The 19,028-nt window shown below is 27.0% G+C and overlaps 3 pseudogenes; all 3 read left to right on the top strand.

Annotated features, from left to right (window-relative positions):
* Positions 1-428: 428 nt before the first annotated feature.
* LOC149876056 (uncharacterized) lies at positions 429-2,837 on the top strand (annotated as a pseudogene).
* Positions 2,838-3,725: 888 nt separating this feature from the next.
* LOC145186792 (uncharacterized) lies at positions 3,726-6,442 on the top strand (annotated as a pseudogene).
* A 4,986-nt stretch (positions 6,443-11,428) lies between these two features.
* Positions 11,429-12,301, top strand: LOC149876055 (uncharacterized; annotated as a pseudogene).
* The last annotated feature ends 6,727 nt before the right edge of the window (positions 12,302-19,028 follow it).

The raw sequence follows: 19,028 nt of genomic DNA, 5'->3' as shown, positions 1-19,028 counted from the left end.
GATTTTTTTGTTGTAGATTAAATTTATTAATAATAATAATAATAATGATAATAATAATAATAATAATAATAATAATAATAATAATAATAATAATAATAATAATAATAATAATAATAATAATAATAACAACAGTAATAATAATAATAATTATAATAATAATAATAATAATAATAATAATAATAATAATAATAATAATAATAATAATAATAATAATAATAATAATAATAATAATAATAATAATAATAATAATAATAATAATACTAATACTAATACTAATACTAATACTAATACTAATACTAATACTAATACTAATACTAATATTAATACTAATACTAATACTAATACTAATAATAATAATAATAATAATAATAATAATAATAATAATAATAATAATAATAATAATAATAATAATAATAATAATAATAATAATAATAAATATACTTTTATGGTAAAGTCTATTTTATATAGGTAAAGTAAAATGAAACATTACAAACGTTATCTTCAAGCAGATAATGTTGAAATCCCACGTTCAACTTTGTGCAGAAATAGAAAATGTAGATTAACAGACAATATCAGTCAGATTTCAGCTGAAAATGTATTTGATTCTGAAGTAGAAAGAGGTATAGATGATGCTAATTTCAATGTAACCATGCAACTACCTATTGATATAGTAGAAAAAGAAAAGGAACCCAATGATTTGGTTGAAGAAGGTGTAGACAGTGTTGCTCTTGTTTCAATTTCTGAAATTTTTGTTTTGATTCTTTCAATCTCTTTACGACATGGATTGTCTGATGTTGCAATAGAAGATTTACTAAAACTAGTATGCCTGTTAAAACCAGACTTTCCCTATTCTTCTTTTTATTTATATGAAAAGCAATTAAGCAGTATTCATGAGCAAGTTCAAGTTCATCTGTATTGCCTAGACTGTCAGTATTATCTTGGGGAAGTGGAAACAGGGGAATGTCCTATGTGTAATACCTTGTATGATAAAAAAAGAAGTATGGCACAAGATTCTTATTTCCTGTATTGTGGAATAGAAAATCAATTGAGAAATATACTAGAGTCTAGAAATGTACGTTTCATGGACAAAAATCGAGCTAATTATTACAAGTCAGATGTCATAAATGGAGATGCATACAAAAAACTGCCTCTGCTTCCCAATGATATTACTTTAACTTTTAATATTGATGGTTCTCCTTTGTACAACTCTTCAACAAGATCAATTTATCCAATTTTGGCATCAATCAATGAACTTATTCCTTCAGACAGGAAAAAAAATATTATTTGCGCTGGAATTTGGTTAGGTAAAGACAAACCAATTGCTACTACTTTTTTGAAGCCATTTGTAGCAGAAGCAAAATCATTATGGAATATCGGATTTACTTGGGGCAATGATCAGCATACACGCTGTCTAACTACTATTTTCACTACTGATACTATAGCCCGTCCAATTTTTACAAATACTAAACAACTCAACGGATATTATGGATGTGACTTTTGCTATGCTAAAGGTGAGCATCACGATGGAGCACATGAATATAGACATATCAATTTTCAACATTGTTCAAAAGATTTACATATGATAGTTGCAGTAATATGATACATATGATAGTTGCATAAATGCTGTTGCAGTAGGTTATCCTATTAATGGGGTAAAAGGTACTTCAATTCTTATGGATATTCCATGCTTTGATATAATCAATAATACTATTCCTGACTACATGCACAGTGTCTTGTTAGGAGTCACTAAACATTTTGTGTCATTGTGGATTGATAATCGTGGTGCTGATTATTCTCTTTCAGTTCAAAATATATGTGATATCAGTAACAGTTGGAAAAATATCAATCTACCAAATAATTGTGGTCGTGACACTCGTTCTTTAACTGAAAAGAAGAAATGGAAAGCTTCCGAATGGCAGAACTTTCTTTTTTTTGGTTGGCCTTTAGTAAAAAATAGAATACCTGCACCATATTTTTCTCATTGGATAAAACTTGTCACAGCTATAATGCTTCTTGTATCTGATTCAATTCATCAAGGAATGGTGGATGATGCCAACACTTTGTAGAATGAATTTTCATCAGATGTGGAATTGTTATATGGAAAAAATCATTGTCTCTTCAATATACACCTACTTCGTCACTTAGCTTTAAGTGTAAAAAATTGGGGGCCTTTATGGGCAACTTCATGTTTCACTTTTGAAAATTACCTTGGAGCAATGAAAAAAATGCACAATGGTACAGTGTTTGCTGCAGAACAAATTGCTAAATCAGTCCTTTTGTTAAACAATATATCCTTTATTCTTAAAGATACAACTCGATCTGAAGGTTTTCAAGTATTATTTAATGATATATTTAGACAATCTCTGCCAACTTCAGAAAGTCTTGTGCATCTTGATATAAAACCAGCAGTTATTGATTTTCTTACAATGGAAGCATTAAAAACAGCTGGTGTTTCTAATTTTGAAGAAATTTTTTCTTGTTATCGCATGCATGTTTATGGACAACTTATTTCAACACATTCTTTTTGTAATAGGAAAAAACGGAGCAATTGTTATGTTAAACTGTCATTTGGTTTTGTGTTTCTTATAAAAGCAATATTAAAGATAAGTTTATCCTATTTCATTGTTGGATACAAGTTGCAATCAAAGAAACATTTTCTTTCTTGTAATACTGATTGGTATTATTACAAAGGTGACTTTGATAAACATATTTTTGCTTATGATGCAACAAAGATTATATCTAAAGTAGTTAAAGTTGACGACACTTACATTGTTGTTCCTAATAGATTCATTCATGTCTACTCTTAGCCTGTCGAAAAGTTTTACAGTTGGGGTTAGGATCAGCACTGCATTATATATATATATATATATATATATATATATATATATATATATATATATATATATATATACATGCAAATTAATGGTGAAAAATGATTGTACAATGGAAGAATCTGCAAGTAACATTTAAAGATTAAAAAACATTACTAAAAAATATTAATTAAAATATAAAATTAAAGAAAAATGTCAGAATTGCTTTCATCTTGTTTTGGATTTTAAAACAATTTTTATTTTATTTATAAAAAACTATAAAAATATGTTAATAATAATTTTTCTATTAAAATATTCATTATTGTCAACAGTATTGTCATTTTCAACAAATATATCAATATATTCAACTGCTATCAATAAGGATCCTTTAAAGTATAAAAGAGTCATAAAAACAAAATCAAAATGTTGAAGTTAGGTGATTTGGGTGGTTGTTAGGTGCAAGAAATAGTTCAAAAAGTTCAAAACTAAATTAATGTAAATATTAATAAACATGATGCATTAAGAGTGATCTAAAGATTTAAAATTGTTTAAAAAAATCATTAAAATAAAGAAACTTTTATTTTCAAAATAAATAATAATAAAAATAAAATATCATTAATTACTAATAGTAAAAATATTTCTTATTACTAATCATGTGCTTTATTGCAGCACTTTATTTCTATTTTGTTTCTTTTTTGGCTTGTATAAACAGAAACTTCATTTAAATTTTCCCATTAGTCTGTGGGAAAATTTATATTATCAGTATTTTAATATTTTTGTTATTACAACAGAAAGTCAATGTGTCTGACTTCCTTGTTTTTGACTGGTATAAATTGAATGACTTCCTTACTTTGGCTTGTATAAATTAAACATAAGAAATTTAAAAAAGAGCAACTACAGGGGACAATAATAATTAGAGGATTATTATAAAAAGAAGATTATTTTATTTTATTTTTTAAATTTGTTAATATCATTTATTGCTTTTTAGTTTTTTTGACTTTTTGAAATAGCAAAGAAAAGACTTAAATTAAAATGAATTTTGAATATTCTATTTACAATTTTGTTGTTGATAATTCTATTGAGGTATTATTTTAATTTTTCTTTTTTGATAAAATGGAAAAGTTTGATAGAGTAAAGGTATAAAATCTCTTTAAAAATAAATACTTATTATTAGTTAACTAATTTCATATAGGTTGGTCGAACTGACTGGATTAAAGGTCCTGTTACATATGGAGAAAATGTTGTTGTAGAGTGGCCATCAAGTCATTTCAATGCACTGTTGCAGAACCAGACGTTAAAGTCTGGTTCTCCTACTTGGAAAAATTATGAGGCAAAGGTCTTGAAATCGGGGGGTAAGTAAAATTTAGGATATATATACATTTATATGCAGGTGGAAAAATATTTATAATATTTTATATTTTAAATAATTAAGATGATTTGGAGGAGCTAAACAATCAAGCAAATGCCCTTGTAAAAGTTGTGCCACCATTACCAAATCAGGTAACTTTAAGTGTGTAGTTAAGATGAACATTTTTAAGAACTTTTTATAAATGTTAAATGCTATTTAAAAATATTTCATTCTAGTTTATCAGCTTAATTTAGAAATATGATGGTAAAAGTTGTGCAAAAGCTAAACGATTGCGTGTTGAAGAAGACATTGAAGTTATTAAAAACATTGTACGTTTATTGTATATTATAAATACTTCTAATTTTAACTATGGGTTTGCGGTAAATTCTTTTTAATTTAATAGTAAACTTTGTTCAATTCAGTATTCCTTTATGTTCTTATTTTAGAATGCAGATAAAGTTGCTTTAGAAATTAAACTTGACGAACTGAAAGAAGAGAATAAAGTTTTAAGAGAACAACTGCAAGAAAGAGCGACAGGTGTCTTTAAATTTATACATATCTACATTTTTATATGTATGTATGTATGTATGTATGTATGTATGTATGTATGTATGTATGTATGTATGTATGTATGTATGTATGTATGTATGTATGTATGTATGTATGTATGTATGTATGTATGTATGTATGTATGTATGTATGTATGTATGTATGTATGTATGTATGTATGTATGTATGTATGTATGTATGTAGGTAGGTAGGTAGGTAGGTAGGTAGGTAGGTAGGTAGGTAGGTAGGTAGGTAGGTAGGTAGGTAGGTAGGTAGGTAGGTAGGTAGGTAGGTAGGTAGGTAGGTAGGTATGTATGTATGTATGTATGTATGTATGTATGTACACACAGGGTTCCACACTTTTGTGGTTTGGAGGGGTCTCCATGATGTCATTTTTTTTTTAATGAAGCTAATATAGCTGTATTGTATTTAAGGGGATCTTAAAGGAAAGGAATGCAATGAAAATAGTAAGTAAAGCTTTGAAATGCATTTAAAAATAATTTATGCATCGTTAAAAAATTTGAAATGATTATTTAATTAGGATTTGCTCAACTTCTCACTACAATGGAGACATCAATGAAAAAGCATTCTGAATATGAAAAAAGTGAATGTTATTTTGTTTTCTATTTGGCTTTATTGTTTCTGAAATGCATTGCATTTTATAATATTAACTTTATTATTTTAACTTATTTGCTTTAATGACTTTTTTAGGGATTATTTGTGTGTTAAGTTCATTAGAAAAATCAACCCAGGACTTATCCAATGCAGTTTTGCAGTTAAACAAGTCCCGTGATCTATCTTCTTTAACACATCATATACCAAAATTGACAAAAAGTCTTACTTCTAACTCAAATCAATATTCAGATTTATTAAATGATTCTGTTGAATTAGAAAATACATGTGACTTCAATGTAACTCAAAGTTTTCATTCATCTTTTCAGAAGTGGAAGGCACCCAGCACTTCATATGGGTCTAGTGGAGCAATCTCCCACACTCTCAACTCTTCTGATGTCTGATCAACTTAATCATTCATTTAGCATAACAAATAGTAATGCGTTTAATGAAAGTCTTGTTTCTAAATCAAATCTTACTGAAACTCCTGTTTGTATATCCATTCCAATCTGGAAAAAACCTAACTACCCAGACGGATCTAGTAGAGTAAGAATTTTCATGTTGCAAAATTTATCTATTTTTTTTTATTTATATATTTAATTATATGAATTATATTCATAAAACTTCTACTTTGTAATTTAGAAACAATTAGTGCCAGGTCACAAAATATACATTGACCATGTAAAATTCAGCAAATGTAACAAATCGCATGGTACAAATAGATTTGTAAACGATCTTTTGGTGTCATTGGTGGGAAGCACAGACTATCTGAGAAGTGTCAGTTTTTCTGGCAAGCAAAGTAATGCTCACTCTGACAAAGTAGCAAAACCCAAAATTTGTCAAGACCTCGTTGATGGTGTTGTTGGTAAATAGTTATAGCATTTGAATTTCTTTATTAAACGAAAGAAATAATTAATTGAACTCTTTTGTATTTTTAGCTTGTGCCTGTCAGATACTGGGAGTGTCGTCAAAGGATGTGCGAACAGCAATCAAAATAAAATTAAATATTGCGTCGAAAGTTAAGAAGCGTTAAAATATGAAAGATGTTATAAGAATGTACATAGTGTATTTCTGTCTTTTTTGATTATTTAATATATAGTCATTTGTTTTAAAAGTTTATAAATGCTCTTTTTCTTATTTTTTCTCCCAATAGCAAATATTCCTCATATGTAATATACAGATGGTTTATAGAATATCATAAAAAGTCTATGAAATTGCTATAGCTAGCAATTTTATTGTCTATAATATATGTAGTATATTATATCTGTAATATATAATATATGTAATATATAATATATGTACTATATATAATATAGTCTATAATCGATGGAATATATTCCATCGATTCTATAGACCATCTAAATGATAATAGAAAATATTTTCTATTCACTCTAGAAAAATACGATCTATTGAAACTTCTATAGACTTTCTGTAGTTAAATTTCTATAGACCATGTTTCAAAAGCCTATAGAAAATAGTATTGATCTTTTTTATAGAAACTTCTATAGACTTTCAATTGCATATTCTATAGACTTTTAGCAGTTGAAATTCTATAGGCAATATGTTCCAAAAGCCTATAGAAAAAAGGTTTGATTTTTTGTATAGAAACTTCTATAGACTTTCAACTGCATATTCTATAGACTTTTAGTAGTTGAATTTCTATAGAAAATATGTTCCAAAAGCCTATAGAAAAAAGGATTCATTTTTTGTATAGAAAATCTATACAAATTTTTTCTTGGGTATAGAAATTTCTATAGACTTTAAGAAATTGTCTATAGAAATTTTAAAGAACTCAATTATTTTTATAGAACTCCTATAGAAATAAAATAGTTTTATAGAAAATCTATAGAACTTTTTGTCCTGGGTTCTAGAAACTTTGTCTACAGAATTGATCTAATATTAGATCATAGAGATATTCTACAAAAGAACATGTGTCTTGAGAAAATAACGTCTATTGAATTTTATATTGTGGATTTTTATATTAAAAAATGTTGTAAGAAATAATGTTACAATAATGTTTTATATATATTATATATTGATATATATTGATATATATTGATATATATTGATATATATATATATATATATATATATATATATATATATATATATATATATATATATATATATACATAAATAGGCTAATTATATATTTTTAAATAAATAATAGTGGAGCTGTAGCATCCCAATATCTAGGAACTTTTTCTTTTCAATTTTAGTAGTTTATTTCTTTACAAAAGTAAGAAAACGTATAGAAAACAATACTTTTTGACCAACTTAATATGCTCTAAACTCAATCTGAAAAAGTTAGAAACTCAAACGGTTGATCCAAATGTTAATTAAAGCGGAAATTATGATAAAACTACCAAGCAATAAAAACCAGATCTATAATTCTAAAATTTTAGTAATTATTTTAAATTCGTCATCACGTTGAAAAAATGGCGAATTTTAGCGTTTGCGTATGAATTTTTAACACTTTCAGATTGAATTTAGAGAATATTAAGTTGTTCTAAAAGCATTGTTTCCTATACGTTTTATTACTTTTAGATGACGATTTTTTGTAATCTGCAATAAAAATAGGTGGGTGCGAAAGGAAAATAGCGCCATATATATATATATATATATATATATATATATATATATATATATATATATATATATATATATATATATATATATATATATATATATAGTATTGTAGAAATTATGTTAATACTTCCAGTAAAAGTGCTAAATACAGCGTAGAATAAGTAGAGCGAATATATTATTTTGTTATTATATAAACTAAATAATTAGCTTGGTTTATATTATAAGCATAAGCATAAGAATTCTTTTCGTTATGAAAGTAAAGCAAACTCCACTGAACTTTCTAAATTTGTATGGGAGTGCAAAAGTAAATGTTTAGAACCCATCCTTATGTGGAATATTCTCGATCAGGCAGAACCATTTAAACCTGGTGGTAATTACTGTAATTTGTGCTTGACCGAAAAGTACCACATTATTACTTCAAAACTAGACTTGCTTAATAAACGAAGCGAACTAACATCAAAGTGCCGCCATGAAAATAAATTTTTAATAAAAAACTTTAATGCCATCATAGCAGACATCCATAGCACTTTTTCGTATTTTTTTGTCGTTACGTTTTTTTACGGTTTATAACATCTGATGATCGCTATTGCGTGAAACTTTAAGTAATGTAATATTAGGGGCGTGTCTAGGGGATGTCTGCTACGTCGCTGGACATACCCGAAGTATGTATATATATATATATATATATATATATATATATATATATATATATATATATATATATATATATATATATATATATATATATATATATATATATATATATATATATATATATATATATATATATATTTCACAACTTCAATATTTTGCTGAATAAATATGATGCGTCGGTAAATAGAAGGAAACAGAGCGAATGATTATAGCAAACTAAAGCAATAATTAAGCAAAGTATACAAGGTTAATTGTTCGAACGGATGGTAAGAAGATTTTAACCCAATCTAACAATTAGATTTACAGTTCAGTATTTTATTATAGTGCTTGTCAAATCGAGAACGGTCTAAAGTTTATTTAAAAAAAAAAAAGATTTATATACTTAAACGGATGTTGTTTTAATTTTTGACTTAAATGAATTAATAAGAAACTTGAATGGACATTCCTTTTTTTTATTAAGTTATAGAGTACTTCCTTTTTTAAATATTTTCTTTTATTAATTTTAAAAAAATAAAAGTAATTATTTCTTAGAGAACAAATTCCGGACTTCCCTTTCTAATTACACCCTGAGTAAAGTTTTAGTCAAATTCTATTGATATTTATCATCAGGAGGAGGACGCTATAATTAACAACAAGCATATATTAAAATATATCAATGGGCATCCCCAATTATTTGATACAAAGCTGTGTATCTTTTTAATTACTTGCATTTTGAACAATATAAAAAGAAAGAAAGGGTTTAAAATATTGAAAATTGAATTCGGACTTCCCTTAGTACATACACACTGTTTGGTATGTATTTATTAAACGCTTCTTAAACATAAATTTTAGACAGTTTAATTATTCGCTTAAAATGTCGACCAACTCTCAAGTTCAAATAACTCTCCAAACAAAATGTTAATCAGAGTTATTCCATTAGAAAGAAAGATTGGAAAAAAATATTACTTGTTTTAAAGTCAAACATCCAAATATAATATTTGGATGTTTGTCTATAAAACAAGTAATAATTTTTTGATATAAGAATAGGTCGTGTGTAATTGTTAAGCGTTGGTGCTGACTATGGTTATCATCATTTTCTTCTAAAACAGATAGCGTGCGAACCGATGATGCTTGATAATGGTTAGCATCATGTGCGATAAAATATTGGGCGATTGCTAAGCCGTCTTACCTCATATATGTGTTTGCCAATGAGGAAGGGGGGATGCTAAAACTTAACATTTTTGGGGAGGGGTTAAAATTGCGACTTACCCAAGAAAATTCCTGTACACGCCCCTGAATATAAACCATGCTAATTATTTAGTTCATATAATAACAAAATTATATATATATATATATATATATATATATATATATATATATATATATATATATATATATATATATATAAATATATATATAAATACAAATATATATAAATATAAAAAGAAGTACATGATTATAATGTTTCAAGAAGGTCTCTTATTTGATAAGAAGAGCGAATTGGTTTCAAAATGCAGGCATAGAAACAAATTTCTTCTTTCCAAATTTCACACTGGCGACTAGGCCTAAATTCTTTCTTTCTTTCTTTTTTTCTTTCTGTCTTTCTTTCTGTCTTTCTTTCTTGCTGTCTTTCTTTCTTTTTTTTATTCCTTTATTGCTTTCTTTCTTTATTTCCTTCCTTCATTTCTTTCTATCCTTCTTTCTTCCTTCTTTTTTCTTTCTTTTTTTCTTTTCTTTTCTTTTCTTTCATTATTTCTTTTCTTTTCTTTATTTCTTTCTTTATTTCTTTTTTACCTTTCTTTCTTTCTTTCTTACTTTCTTTCTTTTCTTTCTTTCTTTCTACATTTCCTTTCCACCTCTCTTTGTATTATGATGTTAGAGCACACGACACAGTAATTTTTGTAATTTTGTAATGGTTTTTACATTTTTGATTTATATTTCATTGTTGATGATTGCCATTAGGCATGAAATCTTAAGTACTATACATAGTTGTTGTTTTTTTGTTTATATATATATATATATATATATATATATATATATATATATATATATATATATATATATATATATATACAATTAAATTTAATTTACAGCAAATAATAAAAATAAATAAAATAGTATTAATTAGTAATAGTAAAAGTATTTCATTTGTTTCATTGCAGCACTTTATTTCTATTTTATTTCTTTTTTGGCTGGTATAAACTGAAAATTCATTTAATGTTTTCCATTTGTCTGTGGGAAAACTTATATCATTAGTAATTTTAATACTTATTACTAGTTAACTAATTTCATTTAGGTTGGTCGAATGGACTTAATTAAAGGTCCAGTTGTATATGCAGAAAATGTTGTTGTACAGTGGCCATCAAATTTCAATGGATTGTTGCAGAACCAGGCATTAAAGTCTGGCTCTCCTACTTGGAAAAATTATGAGGCAGAGGTCTTAAAATTGAGGGTAAGTAGATTTTTAGGATATATATACATTTTTATGCAGGTGTAAAATTTCCATTTTTTTTAATGAAATAAGTATTATACTATTTTATACTTTAAATAATTAAGATGATTTGGAGGAGTTGAACAATCAAGCAAACACCCTTGTAAAAGCTGTTCCACCATTACCAAAATAACTTTAATGGTGTGGTTATGATAAACATTTTTAAAAACTGTTTTTTATAAATGTTAAATACTATTTTAAAATATTGCATTCAAATTCATCAGCTTATTTTAGAAATATGATTGTAAAAGTTGTGCAAAAACTAAATGATTGCGTGTTGAAGAAAAGATTGAAGTTATTGAAAACATTGTATATGTATTGTATATTATAAATGCTTCTAATTTTAGCTAGTTAAATTCAGTTTTCCTTTATGTTCTTATTTTAGAATGCAGATAAAGTTGCTTTAGAAATTAAACTTGATGAACTTATTCAATGGAGTTTTGCAGTTAAACAAGGCCCATGATTTATCTTCCTTAACACATCATATACCAAAGTTGACAAAAAGTCTTTCCTCTAACTCAAATCAATATGCAAGTGACTTCAATGTAACTCAATGTTTTCATTCATCTTTTCAGAAGTGGAAGGCACCCAGCAATTTATATGGGTCTAGTAGAGCAACCTCTCACACTCTCAACTCTTTGGATATGTCTGATCAACTTAATCATTCATTTAGCATTACAAATAGTAATGCCTTTAATGACAGCCTTTTTTCTAAATCAAATTTTACTGAAACGCATTCCAATCTGGAAAGAACCTAAATACCCAGATGGATCTAGTAGAGTAAGAATTTTCATGTTACAAAATTTATTTATTTTTTTATTTATATGTTTAATTATATAAACTATATTCATAGTACTTTTACTTTGTAATTTAGAAACAATTAGTGCCAGGTCACAAAATATACATTGACCATGTAAAATTCAGCAAATGTAACAAATCGCATGGTGCAAATAAATTTGTAAATGATCTTTTGGTGTCATTGGTGGGAAACACAGACTATCTAAGAAGTTTCAGTTTTTCTGACAAGCAAAGTAATGCTCACTCTGACAAAGTAGCAAAACCCAAAATTTGTCAAGACCTTGTTGATGGTGTTGTTGGTAAATAGTTATAGCATTTGAATTTCTTTATTAAACAAAAGAAATCAATAAATAATTGAACTCTTTTGTATTTTTAGCCTTTGCCTGTCAAATACCGGGTGTGTCGTCAAAGGATATGTGAACAGCAATCAAATTGAAATTAAATATTGTGTTGAAAGTTAAAAAGAGTTAAAATATGAAAGATGTTATACGAATGTACATAGTGTATTTCTGTCTTTTTTGATTATTTAATATATAGTCATTTGTTTTAAAAGTTTATAAATGCACTTTTTCTTGTTTTTTCTCCCAATAGCAAATATTCCTCATATGTAATATACAGATGGTTTATAGAATATCATAAAAAGTCTATGAAATTGGTATAGGTAGCAATTTTATTGTCTGTAATATATGTAGTATATTATTGATGTAATATATAATATAGACTATAATCGATGGAATATATCCCATCGATTCTATAGACCATCTAAAAGATAATAGAAAATATTTTCTATACACTCTCGAAAAATACGATCTATAGAAACTTCTATAGACTTTCTGTAGTTAAAATTCTGTAGACCATTTTTCAAAAGCCTATAAAAAATAGTATTGATCTTTTCTATAGAAACTTCCATAGACTATCAATTGCATATTCTATAGACTTATAGTAGTTGAATTTCTATAGAGAATGTTCCAAAAGCCTATAGAAAAAAGGATTGCTTTTTTGTATAGAAAATCTATACAAATTTTGTCCTGGGTTGAAAGGAGCGTAGATAGTTAAAATAAATTATGAAATATATTACTGGCAAGGTTCCATATATAGACAATCACCAAAAAAAATTTTAAGGCCTGTACTCTATCTTATGATATGATTGTAGCCCTATGAGTTAGGTGTATAATTTTGATTTTTCCCTGAATAAATATAATCAGTTTTCCATAAAATAACATTATCAGTGTCTTAACTTAATTTATTTGATATGGTTTTATAATATATTTTGTTTAATTTTATGCATATAATATAATTTTAATGGTATAATTTTCACATGGTCATAGTTTGTGTAAAATAATTCAATTGCTTCAAGAGTTTGTAGTAAAATCTAAATCTGCACAGTACTTTTTGGATTTTATTATTTTAGCTTTTAATATTGCAAGAACCAAAAACTAAAAAGTTTTGTGTACGCAGAAATAGTAATATTTATAAATAGTTTATTGGTTGCATTTAAGACAGTTTTAATTACGTTTGTACTTGAGAGTTCGTTTTTACTAGTTTTATTACTGGAAAATTAAAAAAATGTTTTATTTTAGATTATGGTACATAATTAACCCTCAATTTTGATTTCTTTAGAGTAGTAAAACATGTCAGAGAAATGTTGTGTGGGAAGAGTTTTACGGAGAATCTCTAGCGATACTGTCTTTGATACCCATTTGCTGAATAATATTAACTTGGTAAAAAAAAAAAAAATCCTTCAAACATTCAACCTGGTAAAAGCATTGCATGTTTTTATGATGATGAATTACAAATCTCAAGCAGAGGGCTTGTGCTTGAGATTTGTAATGAAAACGAAAATGGTAATGTAAAATTTATGCATAAAAACAAACTAAATTTAAAATGGACTAATGATACACGATCAAATCAGTGTTGGGTTCCATTTGACAAAGTAATTTGTCAAATAAATGGTCTAGCCATTAAGGGTAGAATGCTCGTAACTACAAACTTGCTAATAATGATTATGACTGTATCATGAGTAATGTAAACCAGAGATAAAGAAATTAGTGTTCTTGTGTTTCATGTGTATATACACTTCTACTTTCAGCATTTTTGATTTTGATTTTGATTTTTGAAATGTAATATAACTTGCGCTACTAAGTATCCCTTTAAACTAAAAAAGCATTGCACTCAAAATGCTAAAATTATGTCATAAAATAGAGTATAGCTCTTTGAAACTTTTTTGGTGGTTGTCTATAAATAGAACCTCTCCAGTAATAAGTTTTATAATTTATTTTAACTGACAACACTACTTTCTATGCCTGCAATGTAAATGTAATTTATCGTATCTTTTTTTTAAAAAGTGATATTTTAACAGGCTGCTGTAAGTGCTAAAATAACTTTTAACACATAATTTCAATTTTTTCGCATATGGTTACTCTAAATACACAAAAGTAAGAACAAACTGGCACAGCTTCTCTATTCGTATTGAACTGTAGCACATCAAAGTTTACAAACTTTTGTCTAATATTGCGTTAATTAGCAACTTTGAGGTACAAAAACTAAAAAATTGTTTAAAATCAGTCAAAAACACGTGCAAAATTGGATTACATGGTTGAAAAACTATTAACATACAAAATTTAGGGTGATCACCTTTTTTATTCAGTTATGCTCTGTCAAAAATCAAAAAAATCTACTGTAAGCTCCAGACACTCAGGTTTTTCTAATTTTTGTTAATATTAAATCAATCATAACTATGGAACGGTTCGGTCATTCAAGCTGAAATTTTGAGGTTTGTATTTTTTTCAGAAATAACGGGTGGTTACTAAAAATCCGGACAAACTTTTATGGGCAATTACTCCCATAGTTTTTATGGTAGAGATTAAATAAAACTATCATTGAAAAGAGTTTTTAATTACTTATTTTATCTAAGTTTGTCTTCAACCAGTCTGTTTCTTCGGATTCGGCCAACTCTAACACGAGTTGACCCAAAAAGTGAAAATACAAGGTTAAGGTCAATTTTTTTTAAACAAAGTTTTATTCTGGTTTGTAGTTGCTTCACGTCTTCAAAATAGCCAAAAAGTCTTCTATTGGACGACAATCCGGTACGGCTAGCGGATTGTCAACTTTTTTGATAAAATTGATGTTATGAGTCTCATAGCAGTTGGTCACGGTTTTGGCATAATGCGATGACGCCAGGTCCGGCCAAATTATATAATTACCATCGGCATGATGAGCGTTGATGAACGCCACTAATCTTCTCTTTATAGAATAAATTTCATAGATGGCTTTATTGACTGCAAGGCCGCTGGGGACAAAAAATGGCTTTGAAATACCTTTGTCAGAAGCGGCCAGCCAGACAAGCACCTTGGGTTCGAACTTGCGCTTTTTGCGATAATTAACACTTGGTGGAGTCTTGTCTCTGTTGCTAGAGTAGTAGGTGCTGTTTCCATTAATTGTTGAGTGTGACAGCGTAAAGTAAGACTCGTCGTCAAGGATGACCCATTTCCCTTTAAATCACGATAAAGACGATCAATGCCGGTTTTAATTCGCTCATTCTGGTTCTCATGTCGATGAGGTATACCCTCTTTTTTATAACTTTTGATGTCAGTGTACTTGGCAAGAGTTTTAATGATATGTGAATGACTACATCCATATTTTCGACCAGCTTGCCTCATCGAAACTCGGTCACTGTGATCAAATATGATTTTTAGGCGCTTAATACCTTTTGGGAGCATGATTTTGGCCACACGACCACTTTCTTGCACTCTTTTGTACCCAGAATCTTTCTCAAAACGTTTGATTATATCATAATAATTCTTATTGGAATTTTTTCAGCATTGAAGTGAGCTACTGTGAACTTTTTACCTTGCAATTTATTATTCAAATAGAACTCGTAAATCCGTTTTCTTACCTCTTCTTGCTTGGCCATCATTATTTTCTTAATTATTATTAATTATCTAAAAACAAGTAAATTAACTTATAGAGAATTAAATAAGCTTTAAAATGGATATAAGCATAAAGAAAAAAAAAAGATTTAGCTTGTGGCATTTAAAATTCAGTTAAAGTTAGTCCGGATTTTTAGTAACCACCTGTTATTGTGGGTGGTCGAAATTTGAAGCAAATTTGAGATGGTACCCTGGGGACCATTAGGTGATATATATATATATATATATATATATATATATATATATATATATATATATATATATATATATATATATATATATATATATATAATATGTGTGCGGTTTAAATATACACTTAAACCGCATGCAAATTTAAACAACTTCAAAAATAGCTTCATAGAGGCGACGTATTTTAGTAACCCTAACCCTGTATGAATAACAAATCAGATAAAAAAAATGATTCTACCATAATTTCATGAAGGGGACATCAACACCACAGACGGACACACAATTTAGATGAACTTTACCACTTAGAATAAAAATGAACAATCAATTTCACTACTATAATAAAAATTACGCGCATATCACTTATTAAACAATAATAACCCTATTAAAACTCCATAAAAAGGCCATTAGAACTTAAGACTAATACGCCATATTAAATTAATACAATTAAGTATAACATAATAATAACAATAGACTAAAATTATATTGATGATAATAAAAAGTTAATATGATTGACATTACATTGATAATTGAACATCAAAAAATTATAACTTTAAAAAATAATAAAACATATCAAGAAAATATATATATATACATTACTATTACGACTACAACTACTTTAACAGCTAGTACTAGTAGTAGCAATATTAAAACTAGATTCTGAGAGTGACGACCCGAGAGAGAGTCAGAATCGAACGAAACGAACGAACGAATGTATTTTTGTACACAATGTTTCGCTAAAAAAGTTTCTTCAAAAATTTGATTTCTGAAGAGTCTCTCTTGACGAAACCTTGTGTAAAAAAATTGAAATTAATAAGTGATTTCTAGTAATTTATTATTGCTCTGTTCTTTTAAGAACATTGAGTAGTCTATTTTATAGAATACATTTTTAATTGTTGTTTTATATATGTATATATATATATATATATATATATATATATATATATATATGTATATATATATATATATATATATATATATATATATATATATATATATATATATATATATATATATATATATATATATATATATATATATATATATATATATATATTATAATATATGAACATCAATAAATCCGAATTCTCTCAAAACTTTTTTTTTATTTTATCTAAGAAATTTTCGTTAGATTTTAACATACATCAAAAAAAAGCAATAACAAATATTCAGGTTAAGCCCAAATCAAACCGCGATCTAAAAATCTTAGAAGAAATATTTAAAGGATTTATTCATAGAGCTTTATCAATTTGCTCTAAAAAATTTTTAAATAAAGAAATCGATTTCCTAATAAACGTGTTTGCTGAAAATGGATACGAAAAGAAATTACAAGACCTTGCAAATATTGTTATAAAAAAACGACACTCAAATAATGAAATAGTTTTATCTAACAACGAAGCAACTATTCCAACTATATCACTACCGTGGATCCCAATATTATCACCAAAACTGCGAAAAATCTTTTGGAAAGCAGGTTACAGGGCAGTCTTTAAATCCAATGCAAATCTTAAATCTTGGCTAACTTCGCGCAACAAAACAAAACTGCCATCAAATAGCCATCCCGGACTATACCTAATAGAATGCGAGTGTAAACAAAAATACATCGGCGAAACAAAAATGAAAATAACAACAAGAACAAAACAACACCAAAAAAAAGGTTTTTGAAGAAAAATTAGAACAATCTGCAATTGGGCATCATAAAATGAAATGCTCATGTAATATAAAATGGGATCAAGTAAAGACGTTAAAAGTAGAACCCAAAAAATTTGAAAGAAAAGTTCGAGAGGCAATCGAAATTCAGTTCAACAAGTCTTCGATTGAAAATTATAGGGTTCTAACTGACATTTTGGAAAAAAATGAGTTGTAAACATAATCATGATGGTGTAGACAATATCTATCATCTGTTAAAACCCTTTAAAAAAATCTCCAGATTTGAACAAGTTTTTGATAAAAGTTCCAATTGCAACGCAGGGTTTTGTAGCAATCGTTCAGAATTATAAAGTTCCTCAGAAATTGTTTGTGCTAGAAGGTTCTATCGGCATAAACAACCAATTTATTTCAAGTTTTAAATAAAAGATGGCTGCTCGCAAAAATAAGAAATTATCTTTGCAAGATGTTTTATATGCAATTACTGAAGACTTTAATCAGAATTTTTCATCCAATATAAATGATGATTCAAATGATGAATATTGCAATAGTGAAGAGTCAAATGAGTAAAGTTTTTATAAATTTAATTTAATTACAACGTTTACTTATAAACAAAAAGAGATCGAATTTAGACCACAAATGCTTAAATTTGAATAATCTTATAATTTTTTACCGAATAAAGTACAAATTTATTTTTTGTTGTACTGTTTTTAAGTTTTATTTTTTTTCTATAGTCATTAACTGTATGTTATTCTGTTATACAGTAGAGGTATTTCGTTCAACACTGTTGTTTGTTCTCTGGAATCTTCTTTGTCTCCGCAGCATCCAGATAATCAAACGGAAAAAGCAAGGTAAGTTAAAATAAAAGAATCATTAAGAGTACACCTTTCCCATACCAATTTTATCTGATGTATTACTATATTGGTATTTTTAAATTGTGTTTTTGTCATTTATGTGTAGTTAATAACTTAATACTCAAGATTATTGTCAAAATTATGTTTTCTTGATTGCAAAGGTTACTTTTTATAATCTCAATGTTTAGTTAATTTTCAAAATTTTGTCTTTTCTACATTATAATATCTTTTATAGATTTGGTAAAGATGGTCTTCTCCTAACAAGTAGTAAAAAAACAAATAAAAAGAGATCTAGACAACCAGAAAAATGGAAAATGAATAAACGTAAGAAATTATGCCAGTCTGGAGAGTCTTATGTTAGCAGTACTAAAAAGATAATTTCATCAAAAAAGATTTTAAAAACATGTAAAGAAAGCTGCAAGTATAAATGCAACGCTTAACTTTTCTTTGAGCAGAGAATTTTAATTAAACAGTCATACTACAATATGGACAAAGATAGGCAAAACTTTTTCATTTTAAGTTCTACAAGACGTAATATAACAGCTCGTCAGACTAAAGAAGGTTTTTCAAAAAGACATTATT

Source organism: Hydra viridissima, unplaced genomic scaffold (assembly GCF_058129835.1).
Source record: "Hydra viridissima isolate aposymbiotic clone 2 unplaced genomic scaffold, HvirCarnegie_v1 scaffold_50, whole genome shotgun sequence".
In the NCBI taxonomy this organism is placed as follows: Eukaryota; Metazoa; Cnidaria; class Hydrozoa; order Anthoathecata; family Hydridae; genus Hydra; species Hydra viridissima.
Note: the sequence above shows the minus strand (reverse complement) of the source record. Positions and strands in the feature narration are given on the sequence as shown.